Source organism: Arvicola amphibius, chromosome 1 (assembly GCF_903992535.2).
Source record: "Arvicola amphibius chromosome 1, mArvAmp1.2, whole genome shotgun sequence".
In the NCBI taxonomy this organism is placed as follows: Eukaryota; Metazoa; Chordata; class Mammalia; order Rodentia; family Cricetidae; genus Arvicola; species Arvicola amphibius.
The window spans coordinates 23,118,749-23,145,403 of record NC_052047.1 but is presented as its reverse complement, the minus strand read 5'-3'; positions in this window follow the sequence as shown (position 1 = coordinate 23,145,403).

The following is a 26,655-nucleotide window of genomic DNA, read 5'->3' as shown; positions in this document are numbered from 1 at the left end:
AAAATAAAGCATGGAGTTGGAGAGGTGGGAAAGTGGTAATGATTTGGGAGGAGATAAAGGAGGGGGAACTAGAAACAAAATATATTTTATGAAATTTTTTTCAATAAAAAATATAGAAAGTGCAGCATATAAAAATAAACTTAAATGGACACTATGTAATATAGTCAATAACAACATATTAATACTGACTTGTCAGTTGTAACAAATACATCACACTAATGAAAAATATTAATAAGAAGAAAAGCTAATGAGAAATAGGCAGAATGATTGAGTGTACAGACTTTCTGTATTTTCAGTTCAAAGATCCTAATATTATGCTGTTCAAAACCTAAGGTCTATTACTTTTAAATGAGAGAAAGTGGCACCTAGAAACATACATCAACATCCATTGAAATAGAACAAAAATACTAGGCTAGCCATGATGGATAACCTGGCTTACAGAGGACAAGATCTCTAAATGAAGTGTGATTTTGTTCCCTAAGAGTGACTTCCTTGTCTATGATCCACAGAGCCCTGAATTTGTCTTCTGAAAGGATGTTCTCTGGAGTCCTTGATGTTGCCTGTGCACTGATCAGTGCTGTCTTCATCTGGGCTGGAAGCATCCACACGCCACTTCTTGTGCAGGTTGGATGGTGACAGGAATGTGCTACAGGCCAAAGAGGCAAAAGAGGACTAAGTGCCGCTCATGTTCTCCTTAATAGCTTGATTCCCTCAGCAACTAAAAGGGTGTGCATAAAACAGTATCTTAGATAGTCCTTTGTACCTCCTTGCTTCATCTTAACTTCTCTGAAGAGTATGTGAATGTATGGGTTTGTGCCAAAATGACTGGGTATTTGAAGGACAGCTCCCTTGAGGCCAGGATAAACAACTGAGTATAGAGATCTCTCAGTCCATCTGATTTTGATCTGAAACATCTCTAGGAGGCCAAAGTACTAAGGAGCTTGACTGCTAGCTAAGGGGCTTTGGGGGAGTAGTTAGAATATGATGGCGTGGAATGGCCCCTTTTCCATAACCAGTATGAAATTATCTGACCTAACCACTTCAGTCTCAATGCTTCCTTGCCACCTTGGAGGAGCAGCATTCCCTGAGCCTTTCCTCCATGGTGTTTCTGCCCTGGCACAGAGCTAAAAGCAATGAAGCCATCTGGCCTTGGGCTAAAACTCTACATCTACGAGCCCAAACACACCTTTCCCCATTAAATTAAGCTGCTTTTGTCAAGTAGATTTTTTTTTCCTTTTTCCTATTTAAAACTTTTTTTTTTGAATGCTACATGTTTTGGTTCATATGCAGAGCCAGAGAACAATGGCAGAAGTTAATTATTTCTTCTGTACTACCGCATAGATTCCCAAGACTAAACTACAGCCTCTGGGTAAGTTTCCCTGCTGAACCACCTCACTGACCATTCACGGGTTATTTTGCCACAGCAATGAAAACTAATACACAAATGCTCTTTGTGCTTTTGCAATTAAAAACTTTTTAAATCTTTATTTGTTCAGGCTCTAGAGGTAGTTAACCTTTCCAACGAAGGGGGACCTTCATCTGCAAAATCTCTATCCTTCAATCTTTGTGCTCAGACTTGCCAATTTCTGTAATACCTTACTTGAAGCAAGGAATAGCAGCCAACACATATAAACACTCAGCTCTTTCCAATCTCTGTTACTAAATGGTAGGAACATGTAGTCTGCATGCCAAGTTATGGTTGCTTATAATAAATGTCAATGTGTTACTATGATATAATACATTTATCCAGCTTCCCAGTTTATGATCCCAAATATTAAATGCTGTGAAAATTACTAAAGGTAATTTAGTTAAAACAAATACCAAAAAAAATCTAATGGTTCAGTACATGTCTTTCTTACACAAAATTATAGAGTAGGGGCTATAGAACAAGACTGATTTTTCTCTGCGCAGCATTCTAACATTAGCCTAGGCTCTTCTGTCATTTTCAACTCAAGAGACTTACCTTTTATTATGCTGGTTATGCAAAAGAGAACTAGGAAAATCACTCAGAAGGCTGTGTGAAGTCAGTTCTGCTCATTTTTCATCAGGGATAACAACGACAAGGCAGTACTCTACACAGAATACTGGCAAATGAAGATAAGACTACGATGTGTCAAGTATTCCCATTTTAAGGACAAAGGGACAAGTGAATGTTATGGATAATAACATTGCCAAAAGCACATCATTTCTTAACCCCAGCCTATTTTCTTAAACAGTGACTGATTTCACCCCACTGGGTGAATATTTGTTCATACAACCTATCTGTAATATCAGAACAGTCATTTGATCAGAAACTCTAAAGAATAACTCACCTTTTACTTAACAGACATACTCATTTTCTGTCTCAGGATCATCTTCTGCTCAAAGAATTTGAGTGAGACACTTGTCCCTTCCAGAAACAAGCATTTATGCTAGATCATAGCGGAGTGTATTACTATAACCATCTGAGTTCATCATGTGGGGGCTGAAAAGTCTCTTTCAAGTCATCCTTCTGCAAGGATCATACTTGGAGTTCTGTGTTCTTTAACTATAGCACCACTAGCAGAAGAGTAAAAACCAGATGACTGGTACTGGGCAGTTTCAATTAGATGGAGAATTGGATTGCTCATTTTAGAAAGCAGAAACATCCTAAGAAACATCATTATTACTAATATGGAGCAGCATTATAGATAAGAAGTATTGTCTCGGTCCCTGACTTGTTTAATCTTCATAGGAATTATCTCCATTTTACTGAAGAGAAAATTGATGCTAGAAATAATTTGCTAACATACATAGCCAAGTCCCATACTGGCAAACCACAAACTGAGCTTCCCAGTTCAAAATGCTTCATTCACTTTAACCATTACATTTTCTTCTCCAAGAGCAATGCATATTTCATAGGTGATTCTTTCATTATAGTTGTGCAGCTAATGCTCCATGCAGTTTTTCCCAGAGTAAATGAATGTTCAGCTCCAATGGAATATTCAAGTATTGAAGTCTTTACCTGTAATGAGACAGAAGTTGCCCATAGCTTTTATATGGCAATTGTTATGACTTCCTACCTACCAAAATTGCAGATCACACTACTAGATAGCCTTGCAGGTGTACAGTTACTCAGAAACCACCTTCACCTTATCCCATTAAACACTCGAGTCATCTAAAGCTACCTCTCAAATTCCACCCTTGCCAAGCAAGCTCTGGATCATGATTGACTTTACTCAAATGTGCTCATCAAAAGGCGGGAAGTTGTTATGTCTTCTTTGGCCACATTTTCTTATAACAAACTCACAAGTGGCTTATATTACAATGTGATTTCTCATTCAAATTTCCAAGAGCAGCGGAGACTGGGGTAAGTCCAGGGGCTCTTTCTATGTAAGTGATTTTCATTGACATTGTTCTCTGAGATCTATAAAGAAAATTCAACACAGAAACTCAAAAACCTCATTGAAACGTTTCTTGGTTTAAAGGTACTAATGCAGCACTAAAATATCAAAAGATACAGAGAAACAAGGCAATAACTGAAAGTTAAATTATACAAAATCTAGTTAGAAATTTGATACAAGAACTGATGTATAAAAATTGTGACATTGTGGGCTGCTCCTTGTAATTTTATATGATCTATTCCCATTGTATATAGTTGTATTTGGTTTCTGAATCTGCCTTATTTAGACAAAAGGGGGAAAAGTTGGGGCAGCTGGCCCAATCCCTGCGTTCAGGGGCATGGCTGCCCCAGGGGAGAGAGGTACCTTTAAAAAGAACCGGGTTGGGGATAGCCACCCTGTTTTTCCCGCGTCACCCTCTGCTTCGCTGGAGCCTTGGCTTTGTAAGTTTCCCTCTTTCTCATTTTATTAAAACTGATTTATTCCAAAAGGAAAAAAAAATTGTGACATTGTAAGAGGATTTGGTGACGACAACAAAATCGATTTTCTATATTATTAATGGAAAAACCTTGAGAGAAGAATCCATCAAAAACATTTGTAATTCTCTTTATGTCAAAAGGGGTATCCTTATCAAACCATTACATTCAAGGTGTGGTGACCTAGATGGAACAGGCAACATAATGACTTTAAAAGCCAGAGGTGGTGGATGGCTCCAAGAAATCAGTGTCTTCCAGACATAACATTAATGATTGATGTACATATGTATTAAAAGAGACAATGGCAGCATTAGCAGGATCTGCACAATTTTAAGACAGACAAAATCCTAATATTAAAATGGAGAAGGGTGCAAAGTCCCACCCTAAAACAAGAAGCTACTTGAATCTTATACCTGTTGGGAAAGAACAAATGAGTTTTCTTAATGGAATGTCAGACTCAGGACAGGTCCTCTGCCAGGAGTGGTTAGTCAACATTGAATAGACTCCACGTCTTTTTGTTTGTTTCTTTTTGCGTATGTTTTTGTGTGTATTTGGTTTTTTTTATGGTGGGGGTTTGTTTTCATATTCTCTGTCTTGTTGGGCTTTTCGTTTATTTTAAATTTTCTTTTTGTTTTCTTTATTTTGTTTTTGTTTCAACAGAGATAGCCTGTAATTGGGTGAATGGGGATAATCTGGGGGGAGTTGAGACATTTAGAAAACATGATCAAAGTATACTATGTGAAAAGTTTTCTCGATATTTTTTATTTTTTTTGTTTCTTTTTTTTTTAATTTATTTATTGAAAATTTCCACCTCCTCCCTGCCTCCCATTTACCCCCCTCCCTCCATCCATTGCCAGATGAGGGTTCTCTCACGGTCCTGACTTTCTTTCTCATGTTCTCCCTCCTTCTGCTCCTCATCAGGACCTTGGGAACTCAGTCCGGTGCTCCAGTGTGTGGGTCTGCCTCTAGCTCCATCCATCTCCAGATGAAGTTCTATGGTGATATGCAAGATAATCATCAGTATGGCTATAGGATCTGGCCTTTTCCGACTCCCTCTCTCAGCTGCCCACAGAACTAGCTGGGGGCATCTCACTAGATACCTGGGAACCCCTCAACATTTGTTCAACTATGTTCATAGCAGCATTATTTGTAATAGCCAGAACCTGGAAACAACCTAAATGCCCTTCAGTGGAAGAATGGATGAAGAAACTGTGGAATATATACATTTTAGAGTACTACTCAGCGGTAAAAAAACAATGACATCTTGAATTTTGCATGCAAATGGATGGAAATAGAAAACACTCTTCTGAGTGAGATAACCCAGACCCAAAAAGATGAACATGGGATGTACTCACTCATAGTCGGTTTTTAGCCATAAATAAATGACATCGAGCCTATAATTCGTGATCCTTGAGAAGACAATAAGAAGGTGAAACCAAAGAAAAATATATAGTTATCCTTATGGATATTGGAAGCAGACAAGTTTGCCGGGCAAAAATTGGGATCTTGGGGGTGGGGTGGGTTGGGGGCAAGGGAGATGGGGAGAGTAAAGCGTGAAGGGGAGGATAGGGAGATCTTGGGGGAATGTGATGCTTGGGATATAGGAAGGGTGGATATGGGAGCAGGGAAGCATATATCCTAATTAAGGGAGCCATCTTAGGATTATTAAGAGACTTGACTCTCGATATTTTTTAAATCATGCACTAAGAAGGACAAAGAAATTAAAATAAATCAGTGTAGATGGAAAAAGCTGAAGAAGCAAAATAAACATAGTAGTTCATGTTTGAGGAAAAGTAAAAATAGGTGCTCTTCTAAATGCTTCTAATATTGACAAAATATGAAGTGGAAAAAATGTCTTTTTTCTAGGGGTAAAAATATGTCTTTCTGTAATGAAGCATTAAAGTAATTTATCTTGACAGTCTGTTACACCGCTCCTTGAGTCCAGTGTTGTATGAAGAGCAAAAAAAAAAAAAAAAAAAAAATGAGGAATGATTCCAATCTTTACAACGCTCAAAATAACATTCAAAAATAAAGATGAATGCACATAAAAGGCTGTATAAAAAGATTATTAAAAGACTAAGGTAAAGATTGCAAGCTTGGTAAGAAAGAGGGCCAATAAGGCATGCCAGAAGTAAGAGAAACTTTCCTGATAGAAAAACACTGGATATGAATACATCATGAAAACTATCTGGCATGAACATCACAGTAAAAGTGATGTCATGTAGTTGCCACAAAAAAGGCTCTAGAAACATTATAGTCAACCCGCTTTACATCAATAATTGTAAGGTCTGTATCCCTTCAAAAATCACTTTGAATTGAAAAGCACTTTAGTTTTATTTCAGTCATAAGATGGCTTGTCATGCTCAAAGTTACCCTCAGGGATAAGAGGTTGTGGGATGGGTATCACATTTGTTCTTCTCTCTCTCTCTCTCTCTCTCTCTCTCTCTCTCTCTCTCTCTCTCACACACACACACACACACACACACACACACACACACACACACACACACACTAATACACAGAAGAACACACAGCTATATGAACATTTAGGTCTTTAAAGAACAGGATGAAAAATTTCCAACAGGAGAAGGAACACCGCCTTTCCTCTGGGACATTGTGATTGTCTCCAGAATAAGCTGTGGAATCCTTGAACATTTTTCACTGGATTCTAACATCACGCAATCAAAAGTTCTTTGCTTAAACTTTAGATTCATTTCTATGTAGAGAGAGCATAAAGATATGAGAGCAGCACAACTGAAATCCCACATGTTATGAATCTATTCCATTATGAGTCTATCCTTACATTCAGCAAATAATTGCTAAATTCTAAGTCAGATACTGTTCTAAATACTGTAAGTATGTGAATAGAGCAATGGTGGAATTGAAAGAAGGAGGTAGTAGGCAGATGTAATGGGAATAGGTAAAGGGAAATCATTCATGTTTTCACGATTCTTTGACTGGAACCTACTAGCAATTTCTCCTTGAAAAACAAACCTCTAGCCTCTAGGGTCTAACAACACCCATAGTTTCTAGCTTTGTGCAAGATAGATGCAGATTCGGGAGTAAAGCTAGTGTTCATCACCTGCATTCTTTCCTTCCTTGTCCCTTTATGTTTAGCTTGTCTTGTTCTCTTTAATTCATGGCATGCTGTATCCACAAGTACATTTGTTTACATATATACATATCTCACTGGCTGGCTTCCATATATGAGAGAGACCATGTGGCTCTTTGCTTTCGGAGAATGTGTGAGTTTTTCTATATAATTCTAAATGTTTTTCTAGTTCTACTTCTGTCATGGATTTTTTTTCTCCCTTATTTTTCTTTTTGTTTTGGTGGTGGATATGTAAATAAAATATATTTGATACTGAAAGTGCAAAATCAATGGGAAGTTTAACAGTTTCCTTTTTGGGTATCAATCCTAACAGTATAAATCCATTAATTTATATACTCTTTAGGTTTGGGTACTTTGATGTGCAGTGTTTTTATTTATTTCCAAGATTTTTTATAAAAAATTATTTTTAAGTAAGTAATGTTTTTAATAATATAATACTGAGTTCTCATTTTTTAAATAATCTGATGTATGTATTTATATTATTTTCCTAAGGTATGAGACTTTCCACGTTTGCAATTTATTGAATCTGTTGATTTAAGTCAAGTTCTAATACCTGTCAAAAAAAAATCTGACCAAATTCTGAAGTCAACACTATTGTTTTAGCTAGTAAGGGTTTAAGCTAGTAAGGCTAGTAAGTGCCTGCAGAAGGACTTAAGGCATTTCCTACAACTTGCTCTGTTATGTTCATCTGTCTCCAGCATGAAGGGTCGATGCTAAATTCCTACATGTCTGCTTATCATCCATACTGTCAGTCACAGCATGCATACTGGCAGTAGGCTGTGCTTAGGATTTGGGAGAGGTAGAGGACAAGGTGGTCCCACTACCCAAAGCACTACCCAGAAAGACAAGACTTGAGTGGAAAGGAGGCAAAGGCAGCTCTAACCAAAAGAGAATCCTCAGCAGCCCTCCATCAGTTGTGTTCAGAAACATGTAACTATGTCTAGGTGTCCCGCACTCCAAGGCAGAGATACAATGAAGACAAACAGAAGGAGAAGGTTAGAAGACTTTATAGCAGCCCACTGATCATCTTTTCTTCTCGCAGCCTCTTCTGTGCCTTCTCTGAAGGTGAAAGTTCAATGTATCATTCTCCATTTCAAGAATAATTTCACTTACATCCTAGATACTCAGTCCTATTTCACCAATAACGTTTGCTTAGATTTTTATAAAAAAATAGTGTATTTTTTTCCTTAAAGGGTGTTGGATATTCATTACAGATAGTAACCACATGGAAACAGACAGAAACATCATTTAGTATACAGCGTGAAGTTAGAACTAAAGACTTAAATCTTAGAAGCTGTATGTTTTCTACTAAGCAATCTTACCAACTCAGATTTCTAATGCTGTTTTTATTAGAACGGGCTCTAAATGAAAATGAGGAGTAGAATTGAGTGGGGAAAAAAAGAGAATAAAACTTACTTGAACATTGATCACAAAGTAGAAAATATATTAGCTCAGCTTTTTACTTGCTAGAAATGAAGCATAGAAAATTATTGCATGGTTCACATTACTGGATAAACCAGCCCTTCTATGGAGAGAAATAAAAGGGGATTTAGAAGAACCTGAAAAATGCTGGCCTGAGCTCACTGAATGAAGTCAGACAGTATAAGCTTAATTCACCAAATTCCTCTCTATTCAACAATTGTGACTGGACCTTGAGATTCCTCTTATTGGGGTGAAAATAGCAGTTTTCTCATTTTCAATAGCTTGCTCGAAATGTTAAATTGCAGAGATTACTAAAAGGGAACAAATTCCTATGGGGGAAAAAGGCAGAAGGGTTTTTTGATTCTTCTTCTTACAGCTTCACCTACATTGCAAGCCCTTACTTTTCCTTTCTGGGGAAGGAGAACAAAAGTGGTTAGATTAGATGCAGGCTGGTTAAAGGATCTTTGTTGATGTCTGTGCAGAGGCCTTATCTATCACAGCGGAAGGAGTAGGGAGCAGGCCGTAGAGTAGGCAAATACAAGGAGCAACATGCAAAAACAAGAAGAACACACTAATAGAAAACTATTTAAAATGAAATTTGTTTCCTAGCTCTAAAAACACCTAATGACTATGTGACAAGAAATAATTATCTAAATACGGTTGAAAATCCGAAATACATGTTGGGTATTAAAAATGCAATAGCATTTTTTTTATTAAAAATTTCTGCCTCCTCCCCGCCTCCCATTTCCCCCCTCCCCCCTTCACTCCCCTTCCCTCTCCTGTCCAGAGAGCAGTAAGGGTTCCCAAAAATCCTGTGGAAATTTCAAGGATTTCCCACAATACGTTATAGTGGTGGGACAGTAAGCAGGCTCAGGTAAATACTTAATGCATTTGTTTACTTATTATTTGAAGTTCACTTGAAAATGGACACAGGGCTAATTAAATACAATGTCTTGATTTCAAAAAAATAACTATGAAGAAATAAAAAGTAAAAATTCTCAAAAATAAATATTTTATTTAAAAAATGCAATAGCAAAGGAAATATATGGTTCATTTGTCATTTCTCTAAAGATTGCCAAGTCTTGGTGAGGAAAAAGAGACAGTTAATTTGAAAAACAAAAAAATCACTTTCATTGTCTGAGTGGATGGATGTAGTCAACTTAATATAAAAATATAGAACTGGAAACTACATAAAAATAGCCTATGTGTTTTTAATACATTGTCCTACTAACACAAGTTTGATTCAAAAATTTAGTAAAGCAGAGTAAATTTTATTTTATTTTATTTATTTGCCTGCATGTTTATATGTGCACCACATGTATACCTGGTGCTCACAGAAACCAGTAAAACTTACTTGGATTCCAGATGATTATGAGCTGTCAGGTTCATGCTGAGATTCAAATCCAGGTTCTTTAGGAGAGGGGCAAGTGCTCTTAACTTCAGAATAAATTTTAAAACCATTTCAACCTTTCTTGGGGAAGGCCTTCCAAAGTCTTTTCTGTAGAAAATAAAAGTATGACATCGTTTGATGGGGAATCTCATCCTCACAGTTTAATTCTATGGAACAAATGTCATTTCATGACAGAGACATTGCCAAGAACATGTGGAAGGCAAAATATGTGAAAGCATCATGAGGTTCTCTTTCTTCCTCATGAAGTTCATCCTCAAATTTGCCCATTTTATTTCCTAATGAATCTATTTACTTTTCTCCATATCTACAGATATCATCTGATCCACATTGTTATTTCCGACTTGAAGAACAATTGTCTTATTTGCATCCCTCAACCACATATTCTTGCATTATAAAGGTTTTCCGCACAACTTCACCGACAACTTCTGCAAAACAACCATCTGTATCTGGCTTTGCAAGGTTGACCCAACCACTATGGCTGTGCACACTGAGAAGTGCATTCTTTCTTGACATTCAGCTCCAACCTCACTAAAGGTAACTCACGGCTTTATGAAGGTGCATTGCAGACTGTAAATACATTTAAACAGTGCTCATTCTCAAACATAGGTTTACTTTATGACTGAAAGTCTCACACTTCAGGATGCAGAAAGTACTCACATCAAGATGGATGATAATTCTGGAATTAGGTCCAAAGCATTTAACTAAGAAAGAACTAACTAACATTCCAAAAATATGTCCTTTTTATTTGAACAATTTTTAAAGAGTTTAAAATAGTATTCAAACAAAAAGTAGACCATTTTGAGACTCTTTTCTTTCTTATATATTAAAGTTTTATACATCGTGAATGATTCAATATAATAAAATACAATTAATTTTATGATGACAAAAAGAAATCAGGAAAAATATTGTTTTGTAAGGCACATTTAAAACATCTTTATCTACCATTTTATTCCATTAAGGTGAGGTAAAATTAAAATTAAAAACCAATAAAATTATATCAATCATATTTTTAAAAACTAGAGTCATCCAGTCAACTTACATTATGGCCTGAAATTGCTAATGGGTTTTTCTGGATGCAAAACATTGAATAAAACAGAACCTGAATGTTCCTGAAGAAAAATTAAATGTCTTTTGGAACTTGAATTTGCACATTAAAGCACACAATCATATGCAATATTAGAAAATCAAAGTTATCAAGCAATAAAAAGGCTTCCATTTAGAAATGATGCTGCAGAACGCAATAGATGTTAAAATAACACTTTCAAGGCTGTTAGGTCATTTTTGTGCACCCTCTAAAGAGTTGTATTATTGTGAATCTCTCACAGAGAAATACAGGTATTTTAATCCAGTGTGTCTTTCCTTAAGTAGGGAAGGAACAAAGTGGGAAGAAGAGTTATACTCTTCTCTCAATCCTCTTCTCCGACAGGAACACGCCATTAGACCTGCTCTGTGGTTGCTTTGACAATAGAACTGTCTGGCAATAAGGTCTCTGGCTTTTTTAATCTGAAAATGATGTATGGTAGATTCTTCCAGCAATATTGAATTAGAAGGAGGAGCTATTGACTGGTGGATAGAATAATTGGTGTCCTCACAAACCTTGAAGTAATATATTTGTCTGCGTTTGTTGGTATTCATGGTTCAATGAAAATAAAATTAACCACACATTTCTAAATACTATAAATAAATTTCATTCAAGAAATAAAGGGAAAGATCTATTAAGAAGTAGGACTACTTAGCAATATTAACTCCATACATAATATCTTTATTAAATGAAGGTAGAATTTCTCCAGTGTTGGTTATTTCAAATATCTGTACATAAGTAGAAAAGTTGTTTACTTGAAAGAGGTAAGATACAGTTTGCCATAAAAGGAGATTCATCCAGAAAACAATTTATTCTAGTAATATAATAAAACTGTTTATCAACAATGTCTGTTCATTTTTAATGTATGTACGCGTTTGAGCACCACAAAAAGCTTGCTCCATATAAAATGTGGTCATGACACTAAGGTGACTATATGTCTCTAAATTTTTTTAATATGATTGATATACTAATTTTATTGGTAAAACAGCATAGAAATACTTCTCCTTAATTGAAGAAAATGGCTTCTTAAAGATGTTAGATAGATAGATAGATAGATGTGTGTCGACATATATTGCAATATATATATATACAAGATATACGTATGTGACATATACAAGACAAATATATCATTTGTTGATTAGAAATTAAAGACAACTTTTAAATTAGAATTTTTCTTCTCTGATAGCCTGTAAGACAGCCCCTTAGCATTCCTGTTTCCCGGGTTTTCATAGCTTTGTGTAGCACCTTCCTTTCTGTACACCTACTGAGGACACTGAAGGGACCTCCAAGAATATGTGATAAGAAGGACCTGTCTCCTTTCCTTGTCTCTTTGGTTTTGTCGGCTCTATCCATGAATCACATAGAGACTCCTGTCAGCATCCCATGGGGACAGCAGCTGTGTTGAATGAGCATATTAGAAGTGCATTGCTGAGCCTCATACTTATAATATTTGGACTCAGGAAGCTGTGGAAGGAGGATCATGAGCTTGAGGCAAGCCTGGGGCACTACTGAACTGGACACGATTTCTAACCTTTCAGAGGCTACAGGTTTGACATATTGATGCAAACTTCTGAGAGATTCCTTGCAAGACCGCCCAGATTTTTGATCACAAGAACTCTGTGACATAATAAAGGTCTATGGCTTTTATGATCTAATTAAACTAATTGTCAACATAGTGATAGATAACTAATATATTTAACCAGAAATGCTCATACTTATTTTCTTTTAATTATCATGCTAGTCAGGTGGTGGTAGCAGATGGCTTTAATCCCAATACTTGGGAGGCAGAAGCAGATCGATGTCTGTGAACTTGAGGCCAGTCTGGTCTACAAAGTGAGTTCCAGGACAGCCAAAGCTGTTACACAGAGAATACTGTCTCAAAAACAAAAACCACCAAAAAAACAAAAAAGGATCATGTTACCACCCTCGCATCAAACATGAATGTAGACGCAATATGCATCCACATTCTCATGCACTTGTGATACAATGTGCAAGTGGAAACTACATTTTCAAAATTATTTTTCTACCCCAAATGCACTAATACTGACTATATCTAAATATTTTTATTCTTATTAGTACTGTGATTAGATACAAGGCTTGGTCTACCAAGAGTCTTGTGTTGGAAGCTTGGTCACCAAAATAACAATATTAAAAAAGTAGTAGAACTTTTAAAAGTCTGTGTTGGTTGGGTGTGGCTAGATCATTAACAGCAAGTTTCACAACCAACATGGTTATTTGGGGGACTCTGAATGTATTCTTCTGAGAAGGCTGTCATAAAAAGTGTAACACAAGCCCTCGCTTACTCTGGCCCCTGTTCTTTGAACTCCCTCTTGCAGGTGCAACAGTGTGGCATAATTCACAATGATATTTACACTTACATCAAACTGATGCTGTTATCAGGCCCTTAAACTTTCAGAACATTTAGCTTAGAAATCTTTTCTTTCTCTAATGCTCAGGCTTAAGAATTTTATTTTGAGAAATAAACTAACACAGTTGCTTTCACTAAAATCTAAAAACTCACACAATTTCAACATATCTTAAATTTATTGCAGAAAATCAGGAATCAATTTTACTTTAAAAATAATTGTTTCATATAATAGAATATGTTAAACATCATAATATAAGCTACTACTTCAGACAAAAGTTGAAATTCTTTTACACAGCCTATCCTTAAAAAATAAGCTACTTTCTCAAGCATTTGGTGTTCCTATGACTAAGAGTTTATGCTATCAACAGAAACTTTCTTGTTTTAACACATACAAAGGTAGTCTTGGGAACTATAGGAAAAAAATTGTGTGCCCAACACAAATCACAAAGTAAGTTTGCCATCAATGAACAATTACAATGCTTTAGGACTGAGACATTTGCCATAACACATCATCACACCCATAAAAGTTAACTGTTATATTCTTCAGCTGACTTGTTTGTTCACTACAAAGACTCCTAAGGGTGATGTCTTGAAGACATCCTTCATACTTAGCACCACGGGGAGACACTTTGGCACTGCCAATTTAGGGTGTATGTGTGGTTTGCTCTCTTGGTGTTTTGTTGTTGTTGTTGTTTTAAGTAGGAGCACTATGGCCTGGAAAGCCAGGCAAGAGTTACTTGTTTTCCACAGTCAAGCCATCTTGCTGTGAGCAAAGGGGAGCTCCCATCTCAAGCTTCTGCAGCAATGCACTGATTGGCACTCTGCTGCCTTGTTGAGCTTAAGCACAGCCAGCAGAAGGCTGATTGTAATTATTCTCTTTCCTGCTCTTTCTGTATATATCAGGTGCAGCAGGGCTCTCGGGGATGCACTGTTTAATATCAAGACCCAACAGAGTTGGAGAGTTCTCCTTCCTCATTCTCTGCTAGGTTAGGAAGCACACTTAACACGGCTAAGTTGTTTTCCAGCCAACTCAAACATAGCAGGACTCAGGAGCAGAGCCCAGCCAAGTGTTCCTAGTGGGTGGTCAATGCACATTTGTCTATTTTAATTGAATGATCACAGAGAGCTCTAAATCCAACTGGAACTTTATTATTTTTCCATTAAAAGTGCCAGCTTTTTCCACTAAGACATGGTGGGTAGATTCATACTCTTAGAAAACAACTGCCAGAATCTTTCTGTGATGAAAACTAAAATTACTGTATGTGACCAATAGAATAACAATAGAAGTTCCCTGTCCCTAGAGAGTTTTCTACTCCCAGAGAATTAATGGACTATCTAGTATCCTTTTGATAAGTTTTTTTTCTTTTCAATTATTCAAAATTACATTTTGTTTCTTCTAACAAAGACTTATGTTTGGTCCAGAGGCCTTTTAAAGAATTGATTCCAGAAACTGACATTTTAAAGTCATTTAACAGAGAAAGAAAATTTATTAAAATTGTATAAAGATATTAAGGATGTCTTAAAATTGAGTTGTACCTTTTCATTAATGTTTATAAATTATACAAGACCAGAAAATATGAGAAATAGACTTTATAAATGAACAAATAGTTATTTTAGATTTGCCACATGTAGATTAAGGGAAAGACAGCTCAAAGATGTTCATGGTAAAAACCATAACACAACAACAATTTTTGAAGCACTGATCTAGAGCAGTTTGTTGAAAGTACATCCCTAGCTATTCTTCATAAACTACCATTACAAGTGTTTGTGTGTGTGTGTGTGTGTGTGTGTGTGTGTGTGTGTGTGTGTGTGTAAGCATATAAAAAAGTCAACATAAATGGGCATCGCAGCACTAAAAGAAGTCCAGTGGAAATAATCCGCAGTCCATTACTTAATGAATCATGAAGTGTAGCAACTATATATACTAATACACACACAGCCATAAAAGAGATGACATGTTGATTCAAGCCATAATTTACATGTACATTAAAACAACACCCTAAGTAGAAAACACCAGAAGCAAATTCTAAATAGTATCTTATTCTATTTCTATTAATTGTCGATAATAAATAAATTTATAGGAAATAGGGAAGTGTTTAGCCAGAAGTAGAGAGAGTAGGAAATTAGAGTCACATAATATTAATGGAGATGGAATTTAATTTAAGGATAATGAAAAAGTTAATGTGTTGGTGGAAGCAAAATGTATGATATTGTATTGTATTTGTATTATATAACTTTAAAATAATTATATATTAATTGTATCTCAAAAAAAAAAGAATAGGAAAGGAACTTCCAGTTGAAGTTCAGATATGTTGGGTAAAAAAGGAAATCAATTTTGTACTAACAAGAAAGAAGAAATTATAACCTTTTCTTGGGCTTATGATGTAATCAGAGTCACATAGCAAACAACTAATCGAAAATGTCAGGAGACACAAGACATGTTCATTTGCTAACAGGAGCAGATAGCACCAGAAACCAAATTAACTCATTAGAAAATTGCCTTCAGAATGTTTTCAACAAATTACTTAAGAACAAGTGTATTATTCATGTTTCTTCAGAGACTGAACTGCTAAAATATATGTCTATACTATAACTACATACTTATACATATATATCACATATATAAACATATGCAAATATATAACTTATGTGCATAATCACATATATTATATAGATATACATATATATTCATGGTTTACTAGAATTGCTTACAACCCATAGGGATTGGGTAGTACAACAATGGCCACCTATTAACTATTAACTATTAACTAGAGAGGCTAAGAACCCCTTACTGCTCAAACCTACATGGCTCAGCAGTCTGGTGCTAAACTCCTTAACAAGTCACTTAAACTGGACCCTATTGAAGACTGAAAAAAACTGGAATCTGATGTCAGTTGAGGATACTACCAGGATCAATAGGTAAGGACTGAGGACAGACAAACACAGATGCTTTTTTTGTTTGGACCCTTGTACTTGCTGCCTGTTGAAAGGCATCCAATTTGAGGATGGGTCTGTCCCCTTTCCATGAATAGTCTTTGGAAATCTACTCACATAGATGTCCAGAAGTGTATTCCCTGGGTGATTCTAATCCTGTCTAATTGACAACCAAAAAAAAGCCATGACACCACGTATAAATGCATTTGTGTGTGCGGCCCTCAACGTATAAATTCACCTCTTTAGGGTATATATTGTTACTTATCTGCATATGTTTTCAAAAAATGATTATTTCATATTGGCTAACCAATTGGTGTGTTCTGCCTTGAAGATTTTTTTTCTGCTGCTCAATTCCTAGAGTCTTCCAGCTAGGATCTCGGGGTACATGTGCTTCATTTGCAGTTGTGCATACTTCATATGGCTAGAGAATAGTATGCCATAATAGACAGGAAGTAGAAGCAACTCTCTCTTGGAAACATAGGTCAAAACAAAGTTTCCCATCTCTCTCCAACTTAAGCTCAATATTGCCATCACTGTCACTTCTAGGAGTGACTGTCCTGCACACAACTGGAGAGTTCTTTATGTCTTTGCTGAATTACTCTGGATTCAGGCTAGGAGGTCATTGGAAAAAATGACTAATTTACCATTCTAACTGTCTAGTTAGAATACAAATCTCAGCTTCCTTTCTTTTCTGTTTCCTTCCTGCCCTTTTCTTCTTTCTTCCTCTCATCTTTGTTTCATTTATTTTTAAGAATCATTAATTTTCTGTCTCACATGTTTGTCCAAATTCATTCACTGTGATAGATAAACAAGGTGGTGAGCTTGTTATCCATCTACCTTGAACTTGAAACATCAGAATTAAAATAAACACAGCACCAATAACAGAAACATAAAAAAAATCTCCAAAATGTTTAAAAGTAAAATAAAACATCCTCAACAAATAGAGTACCTCAAGGAACATTAAAGTGTGTTTTGAACCAAAAGAAATAAAAGATGCTCTATATCGAAATCTTCACAAAATAACTAAAACAATGGTATGAGCATCATTCTTGCCTACCCAAAAGCCATCCAGAAAGATAAAATCAAGTTATTATTGATTAGGATAGAGAAAAGAAAACTGGACCAAAACAGTTCCTCAGAAAAATGGGACTCAATCTACCTTTTATCCAGCTACATCACTCTTAGGCATATATCCAAAGGACACTTACTCAAACATATTTATTGATGCTTTATTCATAATAGCTAGAGATTTAAAACAAGTTATATATCCCACAACAGAAGAAAAATAAAGGAAATGTGGTGTACTTACACAATGGAGTATTATTACTTAGCTGATTAAAAAAGAGGGTTCATGAAACTTGCAAGCATTAGATGGAAAAGTCATAATCCAGACCCCAAATGATAAGTATGGTATAGACCCATGTATATGTGCATACTAGACATTAAATATGGGTGATCTGGTGTCAAGTGGAACTGGAACAAAAGGTTCGGGTTTAGAGAGGGAAGATGATGGGGCTGAGAGACAGAATGCAGGGAAAAACAGCTAGAATTGAGAGGTTTTTGAGGTGTGGTGTAGAAATCTACTGCAATGGAAACTTTCTAAAATTGATCCTAAAGAAGTTCCCAAATAATGAAGAAGATTGAGTACCAGTTTGCCATCTCTTGTTACCAAACACCACTTCTAGTACCAAGACTGTTTTTTTATTCAATTGAATTGTTGGCCAAAGGGGTTCCATGAAAATCCCCAAACAACCAAGGCTGTTGCCAAGACAATAGGTTGCTTTCCACAAACTGACATCAAGGATCCATTGCTGAAGAAGACTCTCACACAATTCAGTGAAAATGGAGAAGTCAAGCTACTACCTACATGGAGCCTTCACACCCACGGTCTAGTTTCTTTGGCTAGGGAAAGGACTCGGTGAGCTACCAAAAAAAAGTAAATAAGTAAAAAATAAACACCAAAAGAGCCACACAACCTGTGATTTACATCAGTCATGCCTGAAGAACATGCTAGGGCAATGTGGGCAATATCTGATTTGACTTAAGTCCTATTCCATGATATAGAATTCACAGTTAATACTGCTTCCGTGATCAAGAAGCAGCGATTAGATAACCTTGAGACATAGGGTAAATCCAAATGCTACTACTCTAAAAAGGAAGCCTAACCATCTCTGAGGAGTGGGTGGGAGTAGATGGAGAGAGCAGGAGAAGGTGAGACAGTGGGAACTGGGATTAGTATGAAAATTTTCAATTAGTTTTAAATGGTAACTATAAATGATTCCCTAATTATATTCTGGTATACTCATATGATGTGGGATGTCCTTCTACGTATATGTTGCTTTTATTGGCAAATGAATCAGCTTAGCAGAGTAAAGCAAGGCTGGAAATGTGTGCAGACATACAGAGAAAAGGAAGGCAGAGTCGGGTCAGATGCCAGCCAGCTGCAGAAGAAACAAGACATGGAGAAAATGAGGTAACACCACACCCACCTGGCAATACATAGAGTAGTAGAAATGAGTTAACTTGAGATGTAAGAGTGAGCTAGAAATATGTCTGAGCCATCAGACAAACAGTGTTGTAATTAATATAGTTCCTTTGTGATTATTTGGGTCTGAGCAGCAGGGAAACTAAAGGACAGTCTCTATCTACAATGGCACCCAAACATTTGGCAAAGATTTTCACATAAAGCCTGAGAAAACTTAAATAAAAAGAAAAAAAGGAAGAAAAGATTCTAGACAGAAAAGAACAGAGTCAAGCATGTCTTTTAAGCTTCCTGACTCAGCATTAGAGGCAAAAACCTCACAGCCTTTTTAAAACACTTAAATGGTGGTCATGAGCAGCCAGCAGTAGGCCTCTTGATGGTAGCAAGCATAGCTCTCACCAGTACCTCACCATGAAGCTAGACTCTCAGAAAGCTAAGGAGTAGTGCAGAGCCAGCTGTCAAAGCAACAGTTTTAATCTTAGTCATGCTGCTCAGCAGACTGAAAACTTATGTGCTCAGAAAAAGATATATACAGTAAGACAGATTCAGATGAATAAGAAGAAAAATACTATAAATGGTTTACAGTGTGTTTAAAAATATATATAGACTTTGGAGAGAAAAGAAAGAGGATGGAGAAAGTCCTTTAAAAGAAGAAATACAGTAGTTGGGCATAGAGGCACACACCTTTAATCCCAGCACATGCGGGGCAAAAGCAGGCGAATCTCTGTGAGTTCAAGACCAGCCTGATCCATAAAGTAATATACAGTACAGCCAAAGTTGCACAGAAAAACCCTACCTCAAAATACAAAAACTAAAAAATAAAAATAAAAGAAATAGAGTCTTTAAAAGCCACATGAAGATCAAAATAAACAAAGAGTCTGGATTATGTATGCTATTGTGTTTTCTTTGAATTTTTTGACTGTGAACGCACCAACTTCAGAGAGACATTTCATTGTATGGGCTGCTAAACCAAACCAACACATATATTTTAGAGGTATCTTGACTTCAAAATTTAAGTCTAAGGACGTGTTACTTTGGAAAAAAGGTTCTGCTTTTGTCTCCACAGATGATAGAAAGCTCTGGATTCATTTGGTTTGATCAAACAAGTTCCCCTGAAGTGATGGTCCAGGTATCCAACATCCACAACAATATCAGGACTGCTGGCTGAGATGGACCAACCACATAGGATACCCCATGAAATACCTAATTAATTGTGCCCCCATTCAGCAGGAAATAGTCTAAAGAACTATGCAAAAATCCCCAAATATTCTTTATAAATGTTTGCTTTTATTTAAAATAGGTTGATAATAAATAGTTAATGATCAGAGTCAAGATCTTTCTAAAGAAAAAAAGGGAATACATACATTTTTTAAACACACCGTGACTCATTCAGGTTTATTTTCATCTGAATCTGTCTTTATTGTGTATCTGTAGTCAATTTCTGGCCAGGAGTGCATTTTTAAAAAATTGCTAAGCAGGCACAGCTAGAACCAACTCTATGACCCTGTCTATTTGCTCTGTCCAGTACAACATGACAGAATGCTCACCACCCAAGCTCCAGGGACTCAGAGGGTCTGTGTCGCAATTAAGCAATTTGTAACACACTGCTCACAGAAAACATTTAAGTTCTCTATAGCAGTACCTCCCAAAAGTTTTACTCATTCTTGCTACTGCATGAACTGGTAAGCCTTCTCTTAAAAGAAGCCATGAAGTTTTTGCTGCTTACACTGAGTCAAGAAGCCTTCTCTTAAATTCTGCCTCTGTTTGCCTCCAGCAAACAGAGCCCAAATGAGAAAATGCTGATACCAAGAAGCCATTCTTAACTCTGTTCTTTTGTGTCTAGAATTCCTTTCCAAGCTTTCTCAGGTTTTACATGGATGCAGTTGGCCCACGTTGATGTCACTTGTAGGCAGAGACTGCTGGTTCGTTCCTGGCTGCCCAGACCAAAATGATCACAGAGAAACTATATTAACTGCAATACTATTTGGCCAATAGCTTAGTCATATCCCTTGCTATCTCTTACATCTTGAATTAACCCATTTACATTAATTTATGTATTGCCACAATGCTGTGGCCTACCAGAAAGGTTCTGACTCGCATCTGTCTCCTTCGGGAGCAACCAGGTGCCTCTCTGTCTCTGCCTACTCTCTCTTTCTCTGTCTCTGCTCTGATTTCCCACCTGACTTTATTCTGCTAAGCCATTGGCCCAAACAGCTTTATTAAACAATCAATAAAAGCAACACATATAAAGACCAACATCACACAACAAATATGTTATCTGAAGTATTATGTGAGGGTTGTTACAAGTATAAGTAATACTTAATTCATTCACTGTGGTGTGTTTACCACATGGAATATAAAAAGAGGTGGTTGTTTGCATAAAGAATTAGCTTACTGAATGCTGGTCCATTAATTTCATCATCCATGCTATTAGTGAGGGAATATCTAAAAGACAATCCATTTGAAAGGAGGAAAATGTAAGAGATAATTATATCATCTTCATTACCACTATTTTCTAATATTGCTTGAATTAGCCGCTATGTCAATTGTTAAAAAAATATTTTCCCATCTTTTATTCCTTTTTAAAGACTCACTCTAGAGAGAAAATCTAATGTTTAAGTTGGTATTTTTGAAGTGGTCTCAAGATCACAGAAGTATTTATTAACTAAGTATTTATTTCACTTCTCAATAAAAGCATGGGAAACTTTACTGTAGGTTTGACAATTTAATCAAAAAACAGCAATAGATACATATCATGATGATTGTTTTAGGTTAAACTCAATATTATTCTTCTAAATAAATGTAGGATAGTAAGAAATTTACAAAAAAAAAAAAAAACACCAGAAACTTGAAAAGATACTAAGTTCACAAATACCCTCATGGCATAAAAACTGCCCTGAATCTCATAATCTTTCTTCACGGACTCTATATATAAAGAAGGGGTATTGTAATATAAGCACAAAGAAAGCATATAATAAAACTTGAGCAAGCAATATACTGAAAGGGAAACTGTCATTTAGAGATAATGGATGTGCTGTCCACTCTATGCATGAATTCAGCCTTCATTAATACCAATGGAAGTCACATACAGGCATCATGAAAAACACCTGGTGTAACAGATTTCCAGAAAGGTGAATGGCATCTAAAGATATGACTGAGTACAAAAGTATTCCTGAAATCTGGGAGTAGAATTTAAATTAAGAATTTAAAATACTAAAGAACATACCAATCATTTACCAGTTTTTTCCCCTTCAGAAATCTTTTAAAGTCACTTCCATTTGACTGGGTCCTGCAACTGAAAGGATTTTAGAAGACTTGTTTAAAAGTTATGAATTTTAACTTATAAATTAAGCAACATAATCTATGACAACTGCCAAAACAGAAAACTGGGACTCAGAAAATTTACCTGTTTTCCGACTGTCACTTGGATTTTCTGGACAGAAACAACAGAATTATTTTTCTTGATATTGGCTATCACTTAACAGTTTTGATCTCAAGGAATCTTTATTATTGCTGAATCCAAAGATTCTTGATCATAGATTTCTTGTTGGTATTCCTGGTATCTTATTTCTGGTCACTGCTTGAAGATTTGTGACACTTGAAATTCTGTGTAAGTCAAGTGGTAAAAGTTTCAATGAGAATTTAATTAAGCAAATTATAAATATAATATATATATATATTCAAATGTTATATTAAAATACAGGTTTAAAACCAGGGCAATTTTGTTAGCTTTTCACTTCAGACTCTTTGGTGACATCTCTAAGAGAAATAAATAAAACTCATGTGCTCAACACCAGCTATAATGTTCAGAAATGTTGGAATCGCCTCAGTCCTGCTGTTTTATAATCAGCTACATGACAGAGAACAACTCTCTGAATTCATCAATGATAAGAGTATTGGGTTTGCTTTAAGAAATTCATTTATTATGTTTCAGTAAGGATTATTATCTATTTCATCCACTGATATTTTAGGAGTTTACTATACTCGCTTATCTGCATTTTTCGGCTAAATTTAAATCTCAGAAGATCCTCATTCTCTAACTCCCCTCTCTCTTTTTTCTTCCATTCTTTTTCTATTCAGCTTTTCTCTACAAATATGGAGCAAACATTCTCATTTCTTCTTCCAGTCTAAGAGTATAGAACCAGCAAATAGTACTGAAGTTATCAAAAGTCACTTACAACATAAACTAAATAGACTTACTTTTGATTAAAATCACATTGTAGTTTTCACAATAATTAAACATATAAGCATACTCCCAAAGTATTTAGAAAAAAATTGAAATCAAACATTTAAGATCTCACTGGTAAGAGCAAACATAATGTTGTAAATTTCTTATATCCTTGGCATTTTAAATATTAAATATTACCATAACACAATGTGCATACTCAACAAGATTGAAGTCTAGATATAGTTAGTAATTTTCATGAGGTGCCACATCTTGTAAGTAGTATATTTTACACATACTGAATTCCACAATTATAGAAATTTCCACAGTTAAACCATGCAAAATCATTAATAAAGGTGTCACTAAGGCAACCTTCTCTTCTAGTGGGTTGATCACTAGAATCATCAAATTAGGAAATGTTTGATCACCTTTAAGTGTCCCATATATGTTACAAACCATGTAACACATGAACTGTAAAATATGTTTTCATTTTCAGAAGTCTATCATGGTTAAACTGTTCAATGTTTCTAAAGAGATCAGACAATTTCAGAGTGGTAATAGATTATGCTGCATTATAACTCCATGGATGTTTTACTTAAACCCCAAATATATCTTAAAGAGCGTAATTTTCTGTTCCTATTCAAAGGAAAACTGATTTAACATCAATTTTCAAAGGACCTATGAATTCTTTGTTTGAAATGATGAACCACATAGAATTCTAGAAATATTTAACTATAACACTAGTACCATTTTAAAAAACAACTTTTGCATTAAAAAACAATATGTGGAGCCAGTGGCATGGCTCAGGGGGTAAAAGTGATTGCCACTCAAGCCTGGTGATCAAAGTTGGCTCCCTAGAGGAGGAAATATATTCCAAAAGCCATTTTCTGAGTTCCACAAGGCTACCATGGCATTTGCAGGTGTGTGCGCGCGTGAGCGCACACACACACACACATACACACACACACACACACACACACAGAGAATACATAAATATTTCAAATAAGTATTTATTATCCCTTATTAATTATCCCCTCTGCATCCTCAATCAGTTTTATACTATCAAAGAATCACCTCTTAAATTTTTTAATTCTTTGTAGTGCTTTCATTATTTCTATTTCATTCATTGCTGCGCTGACTTTTATTATTTCTTGATGAAGACTGGGTTTGGATGTGATCTGTTTTTCCTTTTCTAAATTTTTTGTGTTACATCACTAAGTCATTTATTTGTGCTCTTTCTGATTTCTTACTGTAGGCATTTTGAGTTATAAATTTCCCTTTTATGTGTGTCCTGGAAATTTTGATGTGTTGGCTTCATTTTCACTTAGTTCCAGGATGATATTGTTTTTCTTTCTTGATTTTTTTTCTTTTATCCATACTACATTCAGTAATGAGTTGCTTTTTTTCTCTGTTGACAGAGGTTTGTGTCCCACCCAGTCCCAAAGCCATTCAGTCCCAAAAAACACACAGAGGTCTACATTAATTATAAACTGGTTAGCCTATTAGGTCAGGCTTCTTATTAACTCTTACATCTTAAATTAACCCATAATTCCTTTCTGTGTTATCCATGTGGCTTAGTACCTTTTATCCTTGAAGCATGTTCTTCTTGCTTCCCCTGCTTCTGGGTGACGACTGTAGACTGAGCCTGTCCTCTAACCAGCATTCTCCAATTCTGGTCACCCCACCTATACTTCCTCACTGGCTACTGGCCAATCAGCATTTTATTAAACTAATACAAGTTGCAAACCTTTACAGGATACAAGACAATTGTCCCACAGAAAATCTCTGTGTGTTCTGTATTTATAACAGACTTTTGTGTTGTCAATTTTAAATTTTATTGAATTACGATTAGGTAGAATCTGCAGAGTTATTCCAGCTTTTTAAATTTGTAAAAAAATGGTTTTGTGTCCCAGAATATGATCTATTTTATAGAAGCTTCCATGTGCTTCTGGGTAGGTGTTGTAGATAGAGCAGCAGGGCTGCGTCCCGCCACTCGGCTAGCTTTACCCAAAATAATTATGCGGAAACTGTATTCTTTTAAACACTGCCAGGCCCATTAGTTTCAGCCTCTTATTGGTTAATTCTCTCATCTTCCTTTAATCCATATTTAGTAATCTGTGTAGCACCACGAGGTGTGGCTTACCAGGAGAGATCTTAACCTGCGTCCATCTCGGAGAGGAGAAGCATGGAGACTCACTATGCCGACTGCCTGAAGCGTCTCCCCACTCCTGCTACCCAGCATTCTGTTCTGTCTACTCCGCCTACCTAATTTTCTGTCCTATCAAAGGGGCCAAGGCAGTTTCTTTATTAACCAATGAAAGTAACACATAGACATTCCTCCATCAGGTAGGAAGTGAATGCTTGGGTGTCTGAGTGGAATATTCTGTCTTTATCTGTTAAATTCATTTGAAGCATGATGTCACTTAATTCTGACGCTTTTCTGGTTTTGTTCAGAAGACCTGTTATTATAGAATGTGAGGTATTCAAATTACCTACTCTTAACGGACTGATCTTAATCTGTGTCTGTATATCCAGTAGTAATTATCTTTAATGAATTAGGTTTCACAAGACTGCTATACATATGTTTACGATGGTAAGGACTTCTTCCTTAGCTGTTCCCTTGGTTAGACTGAAGAGGCCCTGTTCATATCTTTTGATTAGTTTTAATTTGAAGTCTTTTTTTATTTTTCAGATAATCAGGATGGCAATGCCTGCTCATTTCCTGTTCCTATTACGTTGGAGTACTTGTATCCCATCCTTTTTATTTGAAATCAGTGTCTATCTTTAATACTAAGATGTGCTTCTCTGAGACAACAGATAGATGAATTTTGTTTCTTGATGCATTCAGCCACTCTGTCTGCTTGATTAGATGAATAAAAAACTTTTTTTATTTTTTTTAAATATATGCTTTTCCGGGCCAGAGATGTTGCTTAGTAACACACAGCGTTCTTGCAGAAAACGTTCCTTGAGTTTCCAGGGCACATGTCAGGCAGCTCACAATAAACTATAATTCCAACTTCAGACAATCTGATGTCTTTTTATCTCAGGGGATACTATCACATATGCACACACATACAAATAATTAAATTGAAAATGTTTCTTTTAAGCCTATACTTTCCCTACCCTTTAAACCATGGTCTTTGCCATTTTCCTCAATTATATTAGCTATTTTTTTCGGAATATGACTGAGCATGACAAAAATATCAAAGGACAACTGGTCCTAAATACCACAAATAATTTCTAATTTTATTTACAATCTTCATAAAAGTGTAAAAATAACTTTTTTTGTAACCTGGGCATGATGAGGAACATTTATAATCTTAACAAACTATCACAAGATGAAGGTCAGTTTGGATTACATATTGAATTCATGTCTAACCTATGCTGCATATGAAGAGCCAAAACAAAAACCAAAACAAACACACAATAAATCATTTTGTACTTCACTCTCTAAACAGCAAAGTGGAGCTCAATTGAAAGGATACCACACCTGTGATAAATTGAGAATGAAATAACCTTTTTAATATTTCATTGTCATAACCAGTAACAGAAGTCAAGTCAGTACAATGAAGTTAGCAAGAACTTCTTCATAACCTCACATATATATGCACAATTCACTGAAATTTGCTTTTTAGACTGAGAACAATACCTGTTAATTAAGTTAATTAGGAACACAAAGCACTATTGCAGAGAACAGAAGACTCACTAGCACACATGCTTCACAAAATTGCAACTGACTGAGATAACATCTATCACCGTATATGAGTTCAGTCAGCACAGCAATCTGTGGTTTACTACAAAAGCTAATTTTGCGTAATGAACAAGTGCCCTTCGAAGCTTAGACT